The sequence below is a fragment of the Pseudochaenichthys georgianus genome, chromosome 13 (assembly GCF_902827115.2).
Source record: "Pseudochaenichthys georgianus chromosome 13, fPseGeo1.2, whole genome shotgun sequence".
NCBI lineage: Eukaryota > Metazoa > Chordata > Actinopteri > Perciformes > Channichthyidae > Pseudochaenichthys > Pseudochaenichthys georgianus.
In genome coordinates, this window is record NC_047515.1 from 26,993,047 (window position 1) to 27,014,004 (window position 20,958).

The window sequence follows — 20,958 nt, forward strand, 5'->3', positions numbered from 1 at the left end:
AGAATCTATTTCATGTTAAAAGTGTATCTGCAGCTTGGCAATTCATATTCATACAGTATGTGATGCCACATGCTACAATTTATGCCCCAGAAGAACTCTTTACATTTTACAGCTCATTAATAGGGAATGGATGATCCTGGATTGGCTATATGCAATTATGGATTGGGTTCATATCCATGATGTATTGTCCTGCAAATCTAGTTCAGAGACTTAGTTTTAAACACAACTACCAGCATGTGAGGATTAGTCATTATGACCAATAATGAATAATTATTGTTCATAATGAATAATTCATTGTTATTGGAAGGATATTTACACACATTTTTTACACGTTTCATTATCCAGATTTGAGGGTTAGGTCTTCTGTTTTGATCCCGTGCCGTGTCCGGTTATTCCAAGGTTCACTGAACACACCATGAGAGTGTTCGTTCTCGTTCTCATCTCTATGGTTCTCACTGATGCAAGTTAAGATGAAAAACAAGGTTTAAGAGAAACAAAACATAAAACAATAGAGAGGCGTTCATGCATAATGAAGGTACGTGATCTTTAATTGAGTTTCCTGCTTGTGATGATTAATAATAATAATTGAAGTGATTATCGCTTTATTCTGGGATAGGACTATTGTTTTGTAGGCCACCTGCTTGTAGTTTTGCACAGGTGTGTAGCGTTAAATTGGAGGAGAAATGTACAGAAAAACGCACAGAGATTTTACATGGATGTTTACGTAACTATGGCGTTTTTGTCTGGAACATGTGGAAAAAGATATTACAAATATCGTGGTGGCTAAATTGAAAACCTTAGTTAGCAACCACGTGGACGTGCTAGCTAAACTGTATTCTAGTCGGTAAGTTGGGCATCTAAGTTTTCTGTAAAGGACACCAACCAAAGGCTGTCAGTCATTTCTATCCAGTTGCAATAAGTAATATGGTTAGTGCTGGATGTTAAAGCTAAGGGCTAGCAAGTGTTATTATCTACCAGATTTCACATTGGAAACAACTTTTGATATGAGACACAACAACCAGCACATTTTGACTTTGAAGCTACAATTACTTCGTTAACAAAATATGTTGAATAATACACCTACTTGTGATCATTTCTAATTTAAGAAAGGATAATACAATTGTTATTCATTAAAAGGTCACCTGGCTGTCTGTTCGCAAAGATTTTAATTATTTTCCTAATCAAACTGATGTTCAATGCATTTAACTATGTCTCACTATTTGCAATACATTAGTTAATTACATAAATGAAGACAACATCTTCAATATCAAATGTGTTCAATTTACAACTCCAATTCGCTGGGATCATTCATTTGAACAAGACATTTTTTGTAATATGATCACATTATATAAAATAGTTTGAGTACTGAGTTTCGCCCATATACTGTTTTCTTTTGACAAGCCCTAAATGGGCAGAAACAAATGAATTCATATTGGTTCTATTTCACACCCTTTCAGGCAAATTTGAAATGTGGGATTATGAGTTGTTTAAATTAAACTGACTTGACTTGCTTGAAATTGAGGCTAGTGCCTTCAAATATATTTTAATGTATTCTGTTGATTTTGCTTGTTACACATCACCCACCTATACCAGATGTTATATTGCTTTTAATAGAGTACTATAGAAGAGTGGAAGGACATCGCAGCTTGACAAAAACCACTTCAGCATCAGGAGAGCACAGACAGACCAGCAGCAGACCTGTCCTCAAGCCCAAAGCTAACCTACAGGTAAAGCCTCTGTCACAGATGTTCAGGATAATCCTCTTCTAGAATCTCACACAAAATGCCAGATTTCTATTTTTAGTGGAACGAGTAAGGCTTTATGTCTTTGTTTTGTTGTACTGCAATTGGCGGAGGTGCAACATTTGGTAGATTACCTGATGCCATTCAGAGCAAATAAAAAAAAGAATGGTGAATTTCATGGCTCCATTTCAGAGTGGTGCTACTCGGGCCACTCACTGGCTGCTGTTTATTTGTTTGTGCGCTCCAGAGTTCCCTGGTTTGCAATGCTGTGCATTAGGAAACAGTTCCACTGTTAAAAGAGCACAATGGAGCTTTGTTATTGTTGACAGCTGGCGTACCCGGAGAGTGGCTGGCAATGAGGTTCAACCAAGGGGCAGTGCCTCAGCACATGGAGGCCAAAGCCTGTTTATTGTTGCAGCGGAGACAGACCTTTTATGTTTTAATTCCTGTGTTTGTCTGAATATTAATATTTTTTGTATTCACTTGGACATAGCCCACACATTATCCAGCTTGGATGTATAGTCCCTGGTATTTTATAGATTTAAAGTTTGGTCATGGGCCAGATTTGGCCCACAGACTGCTTATTGCTGAAATCTAGACTGCAATAAACACATGCCTGGATCTGGCTTTATATCCGGTTATTCTTGGAAATCCCTATTATAAGATAGCTGCTCATCATTTTGTAATTATGAAGATTATTATCAAACATAATTACTAGCAAAACAAATAATGGTAATTAAAGAAATGGTACTTTGAGGGTGAACACCTCTGTTGCAGAAACAGGAGCCTGCTATTAATCCTCATCCCACACATCTCAACCACATTTCAGTGAAAACCCTATGATTGGATTGATGAAAGGTGCAGAGGTGGGCAAACTTGCTTACTTTGGGGCTACCCCCGCTCACTTTAATCGGCAGCTTGCAAAAAATAACATTTTGGAAGTTGGTCAGCATGTGAGTAGTGCAACCGCATTTCAAAATTGGTTAGGATTTAAAAACTCCTGTAGTCTGAGCAAGGCTTTAAGGAAGTCTCTTTCCCTGTGAGTGGAGGGGAGCAGCGTGCTCTGCATCTGTCCCACTTCATTTAGCCAGCCATCACTGCAGCATGCTCACACTCATGACTGAATCCTCACAAATTGCGTAGATTAAATATAGCACTTTAAAATAAATGAGGCTATTTTTTCTGCCTGCTGAGCTGTCTTCCTGTTTTCTTCCGTGCCTCCATAGGTCACGTTTAACATATTCATTGTGCTAATATAGCTGGTGTAGTTGTTTGCTCAAGGTTACACCAACAATGTCCATGGCATGATAGACACAGCATGCTAACGCCACTTAGGTATACCACTCCTGTCTCCACCCTTCCCATTTCCACTCCTTCTTTGCATTACCGGGCAGTATTCAAGGTTGTGTGTTTCAGGCACATATTTGGAGGGCTACAGTGAAGTGGGTAAGAAATGGCCTTCATTTCTACCTGTGTGTGTGTACTGTACACTATGCTTTACCTAGGTACTTTATCTTGCCTAAGTACTGCGTATTAAGCTCTCAAAACAGACATTATATGCACAGCATGAGACCTGTTTAAACTGGGCAGTGATTCAGGGGTTTTTGGTGGCTTATGATGATGTCACTGATCGATGTCAGTTAACCTGATGAACAAATCCAAAGTGGACCTTTAATGTGCAATTTTTCATTTGACCTTGAATCTTAATTTAGGAGACTACCATTACTTAGTACTACTTATCTCTAGCCATCTCTCTAGTTACCTTTGGCCTTTTGCATGCACAACATTTCGACTGAGGGGAATGAGGAAATATTACAGTTGATTCAAACTCCCATAGGTCATCATTGATTTAGAAATCTAAAATCTGAAATGGATTCACAGTTAGTTACAAGAAAAATGGTGTTGCTAAGATGCTGCAGGAAAGCACAACTCCTAGGTACCCTTTCAGGAGTCAAAGTCCGTTCAAACTCGTTAACATTCTGCAAGCCTTTTCTGTAATCTTCTGTATTCAATGTATATTTAAACCTAAGAAGCAGGGAAACGCAATTAAACGTGTAATTATATCTGTCACGGCATGCTGTGTGAACTGCTGTCGAGACATTTTATAGCAAAACAAGAAAAGAAAACAAAGGATCACAATGAAAAATAATAGTTTTAATAAGTACAAGCTTAGCTGCTACGACTTGAGATATATTATCCATGCCCTATTATTTCCATTATCCTGATTGTTACTCAGTACAACTATTCAAAGAGTGTAAAATAACACTCAGTCCACTATATTTAGCATACCTTTTAAAATCCAAAGCGATCCAATACAACAGATCAGCCATACATTTTATAAACATTCTTTAGTTTTGATTTGATTAACAGTCAGAAATGTATTACATTGGATATTTGTTTACTATCGGAGATGGTGTTTGCATTTTGTTGGACTAGATTGCACTTAAGAGGTGTTTTATAAAGTCTTTCCCACCCTATTCCCAAACATCAGGGGGAAGAATAGCCTATTAGAATACCTTGGTGCAACAACATTTACTAAAAATGGTCACTATAACTAAGCCTCGTGAATGATAATTATAGGTGTATCTAATAAAGTGGCCAGGGAACGTATTTTCAGTATTACATTATAAACTTATGCTAACATTGAAGCTAATACCTAACAATAGTGAGCTAGTCTTTCTATTGGTCTGTTGGTCTGCATTCATCCAGTGGACAAATGGAAAGTGTTAAGCCAAGTGCAGTTTCCTGCTTCTATTTTGAATAAGTGCCTGACTGAGCAAACATGATAATCTTCAAGGGTCATTTGCAATGTGCTGACAAGAAAAGTGAAGTAAGATTCATGGTCTCTTTGCGTTCTTGATCAATTGATGGATTGGACATGGGAGCCCAACTCCCCAAAGTTGTGAAGGTTAACCAGCTACCGTATACATCCATACTTGAGCCTTTCAAGCATTTCACACTGCCACTAGCCGTGATGCGGGGTAAAGACATGTCATTTTCCTTGATGCTCGTGTACTTCAGGGGTCATTTGACACCCTAACAGAACACGAAAGAAAATCCCATTTTAGGTGCACCTGAGCAATTTTCGAAATGTAATAGAATGACAGTCATTACATGGGCCTCATTCTAAAAACATAGCTTCTTAGAGATAAGAGCCAGAGAGCCTCCACAGAGTTGGAGTTTGTTGCAGAAGTTGTCTGCTTATGTCACAGAACATCTCTGCTGCCCAGCTGAAAGCACTGCACAGACCAGTACCAGGTCGTTGAGAATCACTGACGTACAGTTTGTATGCAATTCTCCCATGGGACTTATATCTTTTATCATTTTTCTTATGACAGTATGTCTGTGTGTGTGTGTGTGTGTGTGTTTGCACATTTTACCTTTGGGAGTTGTTTAATCTGGCTGTCTAAGATGATCCATATCCACTGCACTACTTGTCAACTGTTTGGACAGTGATACATGAGAGGTAGAATATGTGCAAAGCAAGCTGCCATAGATAAAGAACCAGCAGGGCAGAGATTCTGACCTACCTGCGGTCGAGAGAAAAAATAGAAAACCTGATGGACACATCATAGAAATAAAAAAATGTTCTCCATACACCGGCAGAAAAGAAGTGCAACTCACTCAGTCTTTGTTTGTGAAAAGATAGTTGGCAAAGATCATTTCGCGACCAATGATTTTATGACAAAGGCCTACAAATTGAGTCGGTTCCTTTCAGTGATAGGAAGATAATTTTGTTGTGTAAATAAACAGATTGCTCTCAGTGATTTTCAGACGGGACAACACGTTGTTTAGTGTAACAGACTGACAGCTGGTTCATTATAAACAGAACTTTTAGTCTTCCACTTTTAAGCGCATGATATTTTTGTACGTTTTTCACATTCCCAGTTCTTACTCGCAATCTTTGTCTTGTAAATTTGTCCTGTTTGTGGAAAAAAAAACATTTACATTGTAAACATTGGGTAAAGACCATTGACCAGTCCATGCTTCATCTGTATTGTATTAACAACACTATAAAGCTGTCAAACAAGATGCAATATTAATCATTTTATTGATATGCATGAATCACATGCAGTGTAAACCTTTTTTGAATTTTTCAATTAAAGGTCAAGGGAAACATTTGTCTTTATGCACTCCTTGTTTTTGTCACCTCCTCTTGTACCACTTAGTGGCTTGCAATGTACAAATGAGTGGGCAATGCATATTGATCGTTTTCTTCGAAGGTAAACTAGAGCTGGTGCCTTGAGTCAAGTAGTTGGCAGCCATTCATTTATGCAGTCTCACAAAGCCCCCCCAGGTCACAGTTAGGGGTGCAACAACTAATCGACTTAATCGATTAAAATCGATTACCAAATTAGTTGCCAACTAATTCAGTCGTCGATTCGTTGGTGACGTCATCACGTGTGTTTTACGCCCCGTTAAGCTCTAACTTTATTGGTCTTTGTATCGGTACTGGAGACATTTAAAAAATATATGTCATGTATTATTGCTACAAAGACATTATATCGCAGTCTTAGTGTCGCCAACTCGTTTCTAATATGCAAAAAGACAAACAAATGCGTCTATGATGTATTTTCGATCTTTCTCTCCCCCGCCTGCTTGCGAGGGGGCGGGGCAGTTTACACACACGCAGCTGCTACATGCAGCAACACACACACGTGGGAGACGGCGGAGAGAACGCGCTCCGAGGTGGTTAAACTTTACCCGTCTCGATGTGGAGAATGCTCGTTACCAAAAGTGGAATAAGAGTTTAGCATGTAAGGGCGGTAACACGAGCTATTTGTCTAAACATTTAGCAAAAGTGCTCCACATCCAGACGGAGGAATGCACCGGGTTCGACTGTCTTTCTAGTAGCTCTGTAGCCCCGTCCACGAGTAACGTTTTCACGTCAGGTGTTATGTATGCTAGCAGCAACACACGGAGCTAACTACATTATACAAACATAATGATTAGAGGTAACAGAGTTATTTGCGGACTTTTGGTGACAGAGCCTTCAGTGTGGTATCCCCCACCCTCTGGAACTCTCTCCCCCCTGAAATCCGCAGCGCCCCAACCCTGGACATTTTCAAAAAAGCCCTCAAAACGCACCTTTTTATCAAGGCTTTCCCCACTGTATAGTTAGTTTAATAGGTTTATTTGTCCGCTACTTCCCCCCCCACCCCCTTAACCTGTCTGCCTTTTTTTCCCTATTCCCCCCCCCTACCCGACTTGTAAAGCGACCTTGGGTTTCCTGAAAGGCGCTATAAAAATATTATATATTATTATTATTATTATTATTTAGTTTGTTAAAGTTTCAGCTATTCTGTTTACAGTTCTGTCATCCGATTATTTAATACGATTTGTTAAAACACTTGTTTCTTTTGATGTGAAATATTATTTATTTAATTTGAATAAAAAGCAATGTTAGTTTTGTTCACAATTTAAGTTATTTCAATAATATATGTATTTTGGAATCAAGTATTCATCTTTATTGTCTTCATTGTTAGTTTCCACATGCCTAAAACAACCTCAAGCTAAATCTAAAAGTTGATGGCTAAATAAGAGCGTTTGAGAAATTGTGCAAGGCATACAGTAATTGTCCGAATAGTCGATTAATCGTTTAATTAATCGATAGATTAATCGATTATCAAATTAGTCGTTTGTTGCAGCCCTAGTCACAGTACATCAGGGTGGATTTCAAAGATGGCCTGTGTAATGGACTCTAAAATTAGCCGAGTATCAGGCTCCAAAATAAAGAAGGCATGGATGTGTAATTTCCCTTTGCACTATGTAGACACTAGGGGTGTAACGGTACACGTACCCGTACCGAAATTATTCGGGACGGGCCCTTCGGTTCGGTACACGTGTGTACCGAACGAATATAACGTTAAACATAAAAAATTGAGAACGTGAACAACTTCTTGGAAGTAATCTCAGGTGCTGCGTCGCAGCATTCAGAGTAATTTGCTCCCATTGTGTTCAACGCGTCATAGAGCGAGCAAGTCATTTCATTGGACGAGCTGGTCAGAGGGATGCATTCAAATGTAGTCAGTAATTTGAGGAACTGTCGAAATGGCGAACGCAGATAAAGTTGAGCTCGAAAATCCTCCAGCATCATTGAAGTCTCCGGTTTGGGAACATTTTGGTTTCGCAGTTACGTACAAGGATGACGGACAAAGACAGGTGGACCGAACCAAAGCTGTTTGTCGGCATTGTTCAACTAACATTGGTTACGCGGCTGGCAATACATCAAACTTGCACACTCATTTGAAAAGGCATCACCCGAACGTGAATATCACCGGTACCAAAAGACTGAAGTGCAAACCCAACTCCCACTAGCATGTAAGCCTCCACCACTCGCAAAAACTTCAGACCGAGCCAAAGCTATTACAAACGGCAAATATCCTTATGTTGCCATGTTAGCAAAGCGCTACCTGGCTGTATCTGCTACCTCTGTCCCTAGCGAGAGGGTGTTCTCCACAGCAGGAGACATTGCTAGTGCCAGCAGATCTGCCCTTTCGGCAAGCAATGTGGACAAGTACATTGAAAATACAATTACAAGCAAGTCCTAATGTCAAACTGGCTGCTTAGCTACAGTACAGTTCAAATACAGATTATTTCAGTTCATCGAAAAGCTGCACCTTAATGTTTATTTTATTATATTTTATATTTATTTGAGTGAATATTCATAGTTTAATAATAATTAAAAACCCAAAACTAATAGTTTATGTTTTGTGAGTACTAGAACAGTACAGTTCAAATACAGATTATTTCAGTTCATCGAAATGCTGCACCTTAATGTTTATTTTATCATATTTTGCATTTATTTGAGTGAATATTCATAGTTTAATAATAATTAAAAACCCAAAACTAATAGTTTATGTTTTGTGAGTACTAGAACAGTACAGTTCAAATACAGATTATTTCAGTTCATCGAAATGCTGCACCTTAATGTTTATTTTATTATATTTTGCATTTATTTGAGTGAATACATTATTCACAGTTTAATAATAATTAAAAAAAAAATATGTTATGTTTTGTGATAATTTTTTCTGCTGTACTGAAAACGTACCGAACCGAACCGTGACCTAAAAACTGAGGTACGTACCGAACCGAAATGTTTGTGAACCGTTACACCCCTAGTAGACACAGACAAATGCTCTCCTCGCTCCAGCCTCACCCTTGTTATTAAGCGACAAGGGAGGTTAGGTTCTCACATCTGCAAATCAATAACTCATTGAGCTTGTAAACTCATAAAGAATATTCAAGTGAACTGGACAAATGTTGCACATTTTTTTCTGAGGTAATCATCCAAGATTAACCTCTAATTTCCCAGATGGTTTGAACTGCAAGGGATTTGTTTTTGGGATGAATATAGTGTGGTATCTTCTGTGTGTTTTTAAAAGGAAATGTCATTTAGATAACACTTTCTACAGATTGTATCTCGCTGTTTCTTGGCTGAATACATCCCAGTCCGACTCCGTACCTACCACTTTGTATCATTTTACTGTACAAATCCATCAAACACATTACATTTAGGCTTTGTCATGTTGTCACACTTTGTCTTGTAATTTAGGTGAGGGTGTTAAAAACTATACATTTACTGATTTGGTGTCCCAAAAACAAATAACTTCTACTTTCTTTTTCTCCATTGAAAAGTTGGAGTTATTTATTCAGATAGGGTCATATTCCTTTTTGCAATACTTATTTCCAGCAGCATAATGCAAGGGCAGGATTTGCTTTAACATGGAGAACCATGCATTTATTCATTTGGAGATAGACAGCAGGACGCTTTTTTTATTATGAGACTCCATTGGCTTCAAGATAAAAATAAACCAAAGCACGAGCAGCAGAAGACGTACAGGCTGTGTATGGTCAGCCACTGTGAAATCACACCATTTTAGAAGAACCTGCAGCAAGACACAGCATACAGATATTTCCTCTCCTTATTTAACCACCACAAATAATGGCAAAAGTAGTGCAAAACCCCTGGATAATAATAAATAATAATAATAATAATATATTTAATTTATATAGCGCTTCTCATCTGCCAAGACAAATCTCGAAGTGCTTCACACATGAACAGACTCCAAATAAACTAACAGCACTGCAGAGTTGAAACATGTTTGGAACGGCAACATGTTTTCTTACATGGCATAAGGTGTCACTGAATGGTTTGATGCAGATGATGATTGAATCCCATTTTGTGGCCATAAAGGGCAACAAGCTCAATCCCACTGTGTCAGATTTATGAGCAGTATGTAAAATAGCCCTCAACACTGTCATCATTAAAACATTAACCCACACACCCTGTGTTGTTTGGCCGTTGAACCAAAATGGGCAGCTAACTCGGAGGAAACCCTAACAGATCTTCGATATTCAGTATTAACACCAGCTGCTATAACAGAAAATAACGAGCAAATTCACGGTTGGTCATTGACGATCAGTATCTGTTGCAGTCTTGGTTATAGCGGCATCTCTAACTAAGCCATTTAACTTTTGTTCTTTCCAATTAAATAATATACATTCTCTACCTATAGTTATACTATACATTTCTCATGGGATGATTTGATGCTGATGGCTGACAGGTCTCAGAGAGGGATGGTGTATTTGAAATGTTGAGGATCAAGGACTTGGGAAAGTCTCTCTGTGACCTCCTAACAAGAATGTATAAAATAACTTCCATGACAAAGTCGCTCAACAGATAGGATGTGAAATTAGATTATGATATTCTGTGCTACATGAATTCCTATTAATCTTGGACGAAGACTATCGTATTAATCTATCTCTCATTACTTCTCACTACTTTCTTTGGGGTGTGCAGAAAAGGCACTTAGAATTGATCTTAGTACATCACTCTCAACTCCACATCTTGTGATCCAGCTCTCCGTGCCTCACCGAGTCCCCCTCGCCGGCCTGTATTCCAGCCAAGTCGGCGGGCAGCCTTGCAGTTCACTTTGATTTGTGAATTTTTATCAAACATCAATATTCTCTTTTGAATCATATCCAAATGGGCATTTTATAGTGCTACAGGCACTCTGCTCCACATTGGACCTTTCCTAGCATTGCCAGGCCATTTTTATTCCCTCTCCAGTTCTTTAATATTAATATATTAGAACTCTACTCGCTTTTATGTGTTCACTACAGCAAGACACGTTGCAGAGTTTACATTTATTTTCATTGTGGTTCTTAAGTGCAACCTTGATACAAAGACAAGAACCTCTCGTTCTTAGAAGCAGTTCACAGTGAAGTAGATGCTTGATGCTGACTGAGGGAGACTTGTTGCACAATACATCCTTCAGCCCCCAGAGTGTAATCCATAGCAGTAAATTGCACTCATTTCTGATGTAGGTTTTAACAACAGCTGTGATTTGTCTTGTGCTGACAAAAGACACCAATTGATCAGGTCCCAAGGTGATGAAACTAAACATGGTGCTCTTAAGTGCTTCCTTTTCTTTTTAATACATTTAGTATTTTTTTTTAACTCAGATTTTATTTTTTATTTTGTTCTCCTCCAGATGCTTGTTACCTCCCATGCTCCCATCTGTCTTTTCTCACTTGCATATCCTGTATAACCTTGGGAACCAACCAGTATCCATGCATTTTCAGTCTGGGACCATTTCAGGGCCTGTAGTCCTGCTCTCAGGAAGAACCCTATTTGCTTTCCAGTTACTAAGCCCTAGACTTATTTGCGGAGTCCACTGCACCTAGCTGGAGCCTACTTTCAGGTTCTCTGAGCCTGCTTCTTCTACTAATTGACTATCTTCTTCTTGCATTTTCTTTATTCTCTCCTCTGCCTAATCTTCTCTCTTTATGGGGGATTTGAGTTTCAGCGGCTGCCCCAGACTGCCAGAGATCAGTTGCCACTTACTCTTCTGTTCTCCCAGTCATCACTCTACACTTTTCCTACTGGGACGCCTTAATGTATGGCATATGCCATGTGGCTACAGTCAACTTAATTGGCTATTTGGGGTTGTGAGTCAGTGCACATCTGCTTCTCTCAGCTTGATTGACATGCAACAGCAGGGACTCGTCAAATTCCAGGTGCAGAGGCAGTATGTACCGGCCATTTTTTAATCATGTTCGCCAGGCTGGGGCTGATAAGAGATGTAAGGGTGATAATGGTTCAAGGAGGATGTCCTTGCGCAAGGGCCTTGGGACTATGACTCTTCACTGTGTTCTGACTGAGGGAATGACTACATCAGTATTCAGATGGTAACCTACTTGGGGGTTACGGAGTTACTGGAGAGACTCTGAAGGGAGAAGAGGAGCTCACTCTGTCAGGGAACTCGAATCGAACGCCCTAGGATTGTGTGTAATCTGAACTCCTTCCATTCTGATGAGCACAGCAGATGACAGTATGTGTGTTAATAGGATTTCAGATATGATGAGCTTGGTTGACCTCAAAACTCTGTTCTCACTTCATTTTTAATATATGAATAGCACGGATATGAACTGGAGTAATGCTTGTGTGTAAAAGGTGTGAAGAGAAGTCACTGTATGCTCCTCTTTGATAGTTTCTTGGCTAGCAGTTTCCTAGAAATGTAGTATTTTGTCAAACTATGCAAAGATAGTGCCTGGTAAGGAAAAACCAGGGGTGGGTTGTCATATGCGGCTTTCACACCAGCGCTTTTCCCTTTCTAGCTCCGAGCTAGAGCTTTTCTGGTTCAGCTCCGGTTTCCCTTTTCTGCTCCCGCTCTGTTCACACCGCCCAGAGCCCGACTGGTGCTGCCGCTGCTGCGTCATGACGTCACCGTTTACATTGCTGATTTGCTCCCCAACGGCGTTACGGCGCTCACAACAACGGGGAACTGCGTCGGGTCGATGATCGTGTTGCTTTTAATCACACGAAGCCAGATTAAATTAAATAACGACTTCTCCAACCTTATACTTTTCTCCAGAGTGCCGTGGTTCATTGTTTATTAATGTGTTTCTGCGGGCATTTACCGACCTCTGCAGTGTTGGCTGCTCTTCCACGGGAGTTTATTCTCCCGTTAGCTCCCGGTTAGCTCACACTGCAGCGGCCGCTCTAAAGTATTCACTGTCCGACTCACACAAGCAGCTGATACATATCCCCAGTTCCCCTTAGCCTAAGTGAATGTGTGTCAGTCTGAATTGACGCTGTTTGGCATCACAACGCTGTTATGAAAGTTTCTCTGGTATAAAATGGGTGATGTTAGCATAGCAACCGAAGCTAAACTGACTACTTGCTATTAGTGTTGTCACGATACCAACATTTTGGTTTCGATACCGATACCAAGTCAAGAATTGCGATTCCGATTCTTTTTCGATACTTTTCTTAAAAAAAGGGAAACATGGAATATCGGCTTTAAAATTAGGAATAACAGATGATTTTAGCAGTCAGAACAACTAAAGCAGCAGTGTTACTAAGAACAGAAACGCCAAAGAGTCACATCTAATATAAATATATATAAAAGCATTTATTTTAATTGTGTAGCAGTGAGTTTAACATTTTGGCAGCACTGTTGAGCATTTTGAAAATGTATTTTCATGCCTCTGTGCAAGGCTTAGTCTTTCTATCTTTATAGCCACTGGTGTAAAGTAACTAAATTCATAAACTCAAGTACTACTTGGGTACAATTTTGAGATACTTGTACTTTATTTAAGTATTTCAATGTTTCTTTTGCTACTTTGTACTTCTAATCCACTACAGTTCAGAAATAATGGTGTACTTTTCCTCCACTACATGTATTTAATCCCTTTTAGTTACTTCACAGATCTGGATGAATGATGTGAAATATAATCAAGTGTTAAATCAGACTTTAGTTCCACCTGGAGTAAATCCACCAGCTACCCTGCAGTCTACAAAGTCATTCAAACTAGCTGCACATTTACCAGCTTTGAGAACACTTTCATGATCAATCATTATAAAACATATCATATATATTATTCTGAAATGGACCAATCTGCACAATGACTACTTTTACTGTCGCTACTTTAATACTTTTACTTGAGGAACATTTTGAATGCAGTACTTTTACTGTAACAGAGTATTCCTACACTCTGGTGCTTCTAGTACAAGACCTGAGCACTTCTACTTTTACTGTCGCTACTTTAACTATATTTTGATGATAATACTTTTGTACTTTTATTTGAGGAACATTTTGATTGCAGGATTGTTCCTACATTCTGGTACTTCTACTTTAACTCAAGTACAAGACCTGGGTACTTCTACTTTTACTCAAGTACAAGATATATAGGCTACTTATACCACCTCCGTTTATAGCCTATGAAAAAAACTAATAGAAAACGAAGGCTAAAGCTAACGTTAGCAGATAGTGATGCTAGTTTGCTAGTTAAGTTTGCTCAACGATAATATTGCGACAGAAAAACTTTTCAGTGCACATCACGCTCTGCTGCTCCGACAGGAAGCTCTGCTCTGAACACCTGAACGGCCCGTTCACAGACTTCTGGCGTCTTTTTTGTCAACAAGCCGAGGCGCAGCGGCAGTTGCACTCCCACTTGCAGCCATGCTTCTCGTTTTCTCACATGCTCTGGCAGCTAGTGCGTGGCCGCGTGCAAGAGAGAGGGGAGGGACTTAGAACGTGCTTGAGAGGAGCGGGACAGCAGGCACGGCTGCAGTGCAAGGAGTGGAAGCAGAGCGCTGAACACACACGGCTCTTATTAAACGGCGTTTTTTCACGGGAGTACTTTCCCCCGTCATTCTTAAAGTACCGATACTAATGAAACGGAGGAATCGTACCGTTTTTAACGGCAGGGTATCGCGGTACCTTTCAAGTATCGGTACACCGTGCAACACTACTTGCTATTGCTATCCTATTGTGGCATAAACCGTTTTCTACAGGCACATTTTACCGGCGTATTTTTATTATGATTCTACTTGTGATAGTCGGACACGACAACCTGTGCAGCCCATGTATTGATTCCATCCGATAGCTGCTATAATACAAAACGTCTGCCTCTCTCCACAATGATCAATAACAGTGAACGGATGGTCAAAGTAAGATACAAATAAACAGAATCACACGAAGCCTGGTTAGTGTTGCCTGACTTTATAAAGTGTGTTTATAAGCACTACTGCTTGTAGGCAGGCATGACAGTCGACCCATGTTCAGGGGAGGTGGGTTTAGTTTCCTGCACGCCTCGACGTAAGAGAGACGTAAGCGACGCCACCTCTTAGCTCCGAAGCTCTTGCCTCTGGACCGACAATTTTTTGGAGCTGGAAGTGAACCGGATTCCGGAGCTAAGAGGCGGCACCGCTGCGGTGTGAACAGGAAAAACCGGCACTTTTCAGGCTCCAGCTCCGAGCCGGAGCTGAAAACGCGTTGGTGTGAAAGTGGCAATAGAGGACAATGCAAACTAAATACTAGAACATTGTATTTTGAAGGTTACATTTTGCCCTATTCATTCCACTCCCTGAAAACTTGTAGAAAAATATGGTAATGTTGCTGTTAAACTCTTTATCATCTACATTTGATGGCAATGAACTGCACTGATGCTCGTGCTCAGGTCAACTCAGGTCTTCTGTTAACAGTTGCACAGGAACACATCGCTAACACTTCAGCTGTCAGCCAGATTACCACAGTCTCCACAAATGTTCCGTGCTGTTCGTGACTGCAAACACAAAGATAGTGAAGAGACGAACAGAACAACCAACTCTTCTCATGCAACTGTGATTCTGATGAAACAGTCGGCTCTTAAGCCTGAGAAAAAACGGACACTGGTACTGCTTTGCTGTGCTTTGCAATGCAGCTGTCAGCCTGTGTGTTTTGTTTGTTAAAAAAATCCCCCAAAAATGGAAGAGGCAGCGTGGAAGTAAGGCGAAAAAGCACTAAATGGTTTGAATTACTGATTAAATTGGCTGATGAGCCACTAAATAAAGCAGTGGTCAGCCACAGTCAGCGTAATGCTACCCAATGGCTAATTTATGAATGCAAACTTGTCTTTGCATCTATTTATCCATACATATACAACTAGAAAGGTTATATTGCTTCTCTTTATTGCGGTATATTGGATTAGCTTGTATACATTTTGTACTTGATGTATATTTTATATTGTGTGTAGGGACATACAACTGGGCATAATGTGTAGTAGTAGCTTGGTAGGTCGTTGTATATCTCTCTGATCTATGTACTGTACTCCAGAATTGGACGTTGCATGCTTCTGAATTGGCTTGTGTTTTATAAACTCAACGACTGGAAGAGACAGTTTCTCCAGATGCTGTGACTCTGAGGTCTGTTGGTTCTTTTCAATAGTAAACCAAGGGATTTTAAGTGGGTATTCTACCACACATTTGTCCCACTCTTACTGCACAAGAAAGAGGAGAATGAGCTTTCATCAAGATCTGTAATGAATACAAAGCTGTGTTAACGTATTACAAATTCAGAGAACCAATATAGCCATATAACTAAGCTCACACCTGTGCATATATGTGAATGACACATCCATTGCACTATTCGATAGTTCCTTTTCTGATTGGTAAAGTGTGTCCTGATTGGTACAACTCTTTACTTTATGCTTTCAGTGTTTCCCCTAGGATGGAGTCATAGCACCGGTGCGCGTGCAAAGTGCGCCCCGCCAATTTGTTCTAGTGCCCCCTTCACACCAGCGCCTTTTCAGCTCCGGCTCGGAGCTAGAGCCTGAAAAGCGCCGGGTTTTCCTGTTCACACCGCAGCGGTGCCGGCTCTTAGCTCCGGAATCCGCTTCAGCTCCAAAAAATTGTCGGTCCAGAGGCAAGAGCTTTGGAGCTAAGAGGCGACGTCGCTTACGTCTCTCTTACGTCGAGGCGTGCAGGAAACTAAACCCACCTCCCCTGAACATGGGTCGACTGTTATGCCTGCCTACAAGCAGTAGTGCCTATAAACACACTTTATAAAGTCAGGCAACACTAACCAGGCTTCGTGTGATTCTGTTTATTTGTGCCTTACTTTGACCATCCGTTCACTGTTATCGATCATTGTGGAGAGAGGCAGACGTGTTGTTTTGTATTATTGCAGCTATCGGATGCAAGTAGTCAGTTTAGCTTCGGTTGCTATGCTAACATCACCCGTTTTATACCAGAGAAACTTTCATAACAGCGTTGTGATACCAAACAGTGTCAATTCAGACTGACACACATTCACTTAGGCTAAGGGGAACTGGGGATATGCATCAGCTGCTTGTGTGAGTCGGACAGTGAATACTTTAGAGCGGCCGCTGCAGTGTGAGCTAACCGGGAGCTAACAGGAGAATAAACTCCCGTGGAAGAGCAGCCAATACTGCAGCGGTCGGTAAATGCTGCAGAAACACATTAATAAACAATGAACCACGGCACTCTGGAGCAAAGTATAAGGTTGGAGAAGTCGTTATTCAATTTATTCTGGCTTCGTGTGATTAAAAGCAACACGATCATCGACCCGACGCAGTTGTTGTTGTTGTGAGCGCCGTAATGGGTGCCGTTGGGGAGCAAATCAGCGATGTAAACGGTGACGTCATGACGCAGCTCTGGGGCGCCAGTGGGCCGTGTGAACAGAGTAAAGCTCCCGCTCGGAGCTAGAAACTGAAAAGCGCTGGTGTGAAAGCCGCATATGTGTCAGCACAAGAAAGGCTCTTGAGGCCTAGTACCAGGGCCGGTTCTAGCCAATTTGCTGCCCTAGGCGATATTTTATATGTAAAGAATAAATGAAAAATCTCTACAAAAGGCAAATACACTACAAAAACAGAAACTTATTGACATAGGTAATATACGTCAAAATGGCTTCAAATGTATTCATTATTGTATGAACATGTTTGAATTGGGGGGTGGATGTCACATCCTCTAGTGGGGTCCGGGGATATCCCCCCCGGGAAGATTTCTTTGAACATTTTAAAGTAAAATGCTTCAATCTGGTGCACTTTGAGCGCACAATTACTAGAGACCTGATCTAGGGGGTACAACTCTAAAACACCCATATGAAAAAGATCGGTTTACATTTTAATAATCAAATAAGTATGTGAACATAACCAATAACCTACCATTGCCAATAACAAATAAATGTAGCTTATTTTATTTTTGTTAAATAACTAAATAACTGTCAACTTTTCTCACAAAACGATATTAGGGCCGACATCAAGGAATCAGCTGACCATTATTATTAGGTTTGGTGTATAAGTCCTTATCAGAGTTCATTATCTTCTGATGCAGATACTAACATTTAAAAGGATAACACAGCTATCATTTGCACACACGCCATTTTTTGTATTTACATTTTCCAAATTTGCTCAAAACTGGCACTCTGAAGGTACATTCAGTCTTAGTTGTTCTTTAAATAACATTTGATTTAAAATTAGATTGACCATTTCATTATCCTCCTTCCCTTCATCACTGCCTCCCCTCTCTTTCGTGATTTTCCCTCTGCGGTGACTCATTCGGAAAAAGTGCAGAGTAAAATCTTTTTTTAGTTTGATCATATGGGTGTTTATAGCCATCTGACTCTTTACTCTTGCTGCTGGACATGTTGTACGACTGTCTTCTAACACAGCTTGGGCCAGCTCCATTTACATTTGCTTTGAGCAATAGTCAGTTTTGACACCTACCTTGTGTATACAGTAAGTAGTGTTGTCACGATACCAACATTTTGGTTTCGATACCAAGTCAAGAATTGCGATTCCGATTCTTTTTTGATACTTTTCTTAAAAAAAGGGAAACAGTCTTAAATGTAATTATTGTGCTTTATTTCACACCAGAACCATAACACAAACTTTTAAACAATGAGAACAATAAACTAAATAAATGACAATAATTCGTATTAAATAAAATTAAGCATCATCTCAAACAACTTTTTTGTTTTATAAATTATAATTTTTTTTATATTGTATTAACATGTAATAGTACAGTAATATAAATAATTATTGACAAAATGTATATTGCGGATGTTAGCCACATTGGTAAGTAAAAGATAGCCATATCAGACAGTTAACATTGCCATTAATTGCCTCGTCAAACTACGAAAACGTTTGTTTGTCACAAAATAAATTACACTTGTTTGACTTAGATTTGAGGGCATGGGCTTGAGCATGATGTAATTATGTTATCTATCACATTCGCTAACCTGTCTGTCTTTAAATTCTTTAAACAGCTCTGGATGCCGGTCGGCGAGGTGCTTAGCCAAGTTTGATGTGTTGGCTCCCTTGGTTTGCAGGGATCTAAAACATTCTCACAGACAGGCCTCGTGGTGTCCGTAGGCTTGCCCTCACTGTCAGAGATATAGTTCAAATACTTCCAAATTTCGCTTCTGGCATCTTTTTTTGTCAACAAGCCGAGGCGCAGCGGCAGTTGCACTCCCATTTACAGCCATGCTTCTCGTTTTCTCACATGCTCTGGCAGCTAGCGCGTGGCCGAGTGCACGAGAGAGGGGAGGGACTTAGAGCGTGCTTGAGAGGGGCGGGACTGCAGGCACGGCTGCAGTGCAGGGAGTGGAAGCAGAGCGCTGAACACACACGGCTCTTATTAAAACAGCGCCGGTGTATTTTTCCCCGTCATTCTTAAAGTACCGATACTAATGAAACAGAGGAATCGTACCGTTTTTAACTGCAGGGTATCGCGGTACCTTTCAAGTATCGGTACACCGTGCAACACTATGTACAAGTGACACAACTGCATCTGTTATTGTGCTATCTTTATCACCCACAGAAAACACCTGCCTCTTCTCCTTTTTCATTTATTTTCATCCCTTTAAGAGAGGAGGCTTAGCTCTTCACCATCTGAAACACCTGTGCTAATTAAGTAGAGCTGGGAGGAGGAACAGAGGAGAAACCTTGGTAGCAGAGGAGTAAAAAACAGGATAGAGACAGACTGGAGGCTGAAGGCTGTCTTTCTGACAGATACTCGTAAACAAATGATGCTCAGTGAAATCTTGTCTGTAGGCTCAGAGTAGCTGCCAGGTCTAGTTTCACTGGACTTAGCAGGCGTCCTCAGATCTTCTCTTCTCCCTATTAACATCTTAATTCACCTAATGAGTTTAGCTGGGAGAAAAAAGTGCAGAAAGCTGACGAGTTTATTGCGTCCAATTCTTGTACAGGCCTTATCTGCTGAAGGGCAGTGATTGAGATCAGTGGACTAGCAGCCTCTTCGAAACCTGGTGTGTGCTGTGGAGTCTGGTATTGATTAGAGGAGCAGAGGAAGAGGAGGAGGAGGCTGCAGATAGAGATTAGTGAACCCTGATGTTCTTTACTTGTGGCGATGCTTGCAGCCACTGCTGTGTTTATGCTATTGCAGGTGACTGCTTCCATACAGGCAATGCACTGGATATCATGGTATAATATGCAGCATGTTCCTAAAAAACATTGTAAAAAAAATCCCTTTCAATCATCACTTTTACCCACTAGAAGTGACTGTATCTGTATCTGCAGAGACAGGATGTATCTGGGCATTGACAAATAGCCATTGGGTTTCACATGGGTGTATAACCCTCTGCCAATAAGCAGGGTGTGCAGCCTTATTCTCATTCCCAGGTCGTCAATTAAGCACCACTTTGTCATGCGCCTGTTCATCTGATAACAAAGCACAGGCAGCCTTTAGCGTATCTCTATTATACAAAGCAGCGGAGAACTGGTTGTTAAATCGCTGTGTGTTTTATGTGCTCAAGTGTTTACCCTGTCCGTCTCCCTCCAGCTAGATAAAGGGTCGATTTGGTTATATTCACTCAATGTCCAGCACCTTCCTGCAAGGTGTTGCAGAATGATTGGTGTTTGTGACGTGTATATGTTCTTTAGAACATAACCGCCTTGAAACATTTAGAAAGAAGCATTTAATTCCTCTGATTCACTGCTTTGTTCTCGCTGTCGCCGCTCTCTCTTTTCATTCACACTTTCTCACTTGCCACCCTTGATCTCTCTCTCTCTCTCTCTTTTTCTATCACCCTGTGTTTCTGCTGTCTTTTCTTTATAAATGTGCATGCTTTATGTGGTTTAAGTCCGGTAGAAGTAATGCTGATTTATTGTTGCACATTACCATGGTTACATCAAAGGCAAAAGCTGTACCATGTTTGTGTCAAGGCATGTAAATCACAAACGCCTCAATTTGTTGTTCTGGTATTTTTGCATCTTAATTTTCCTGTGCCAGTTGATTTAATGCCAGTCCTTGGCACACACGTTGCGCTTACATCTACTATTTCTTACACTCTTCCGCTGACTCTCTGGCTAACAAAACCGACAGCCAGTGCAAGTTGGCAATTTTACTGATAGAAATATTATAAATAGATAGACACACCCATTTAGAGCAGCTATTAAAGACTAA

At 40.4% G+C, this 20,958-nt stretch overlaps 1 protein-coding gene across 1 annotated transcript in view; it reads left to right on the forward strand.

Annotated features, from left to right (window-relative positions):
* The first annotated feature begins 453 nt into the window (after nt 1-453).
* grik4 (glutamate receptor, ionotropic, kainate 4) overlaps nt 454-20,958 on the forward strand; it is a 398,096-nt gene continuing 377,591 nt past the window's right edge. The window contains exons 1-2 of the mRNA XM_034097561.2: nt 454-535; nt 1,615-1,727. The gene's annotated coding sequence lies outside the window, so the exon portion shown is untranslated. The remainder of the gene's footprint in view (nt 536-1,614; nt 1,728-20,958) is intronic.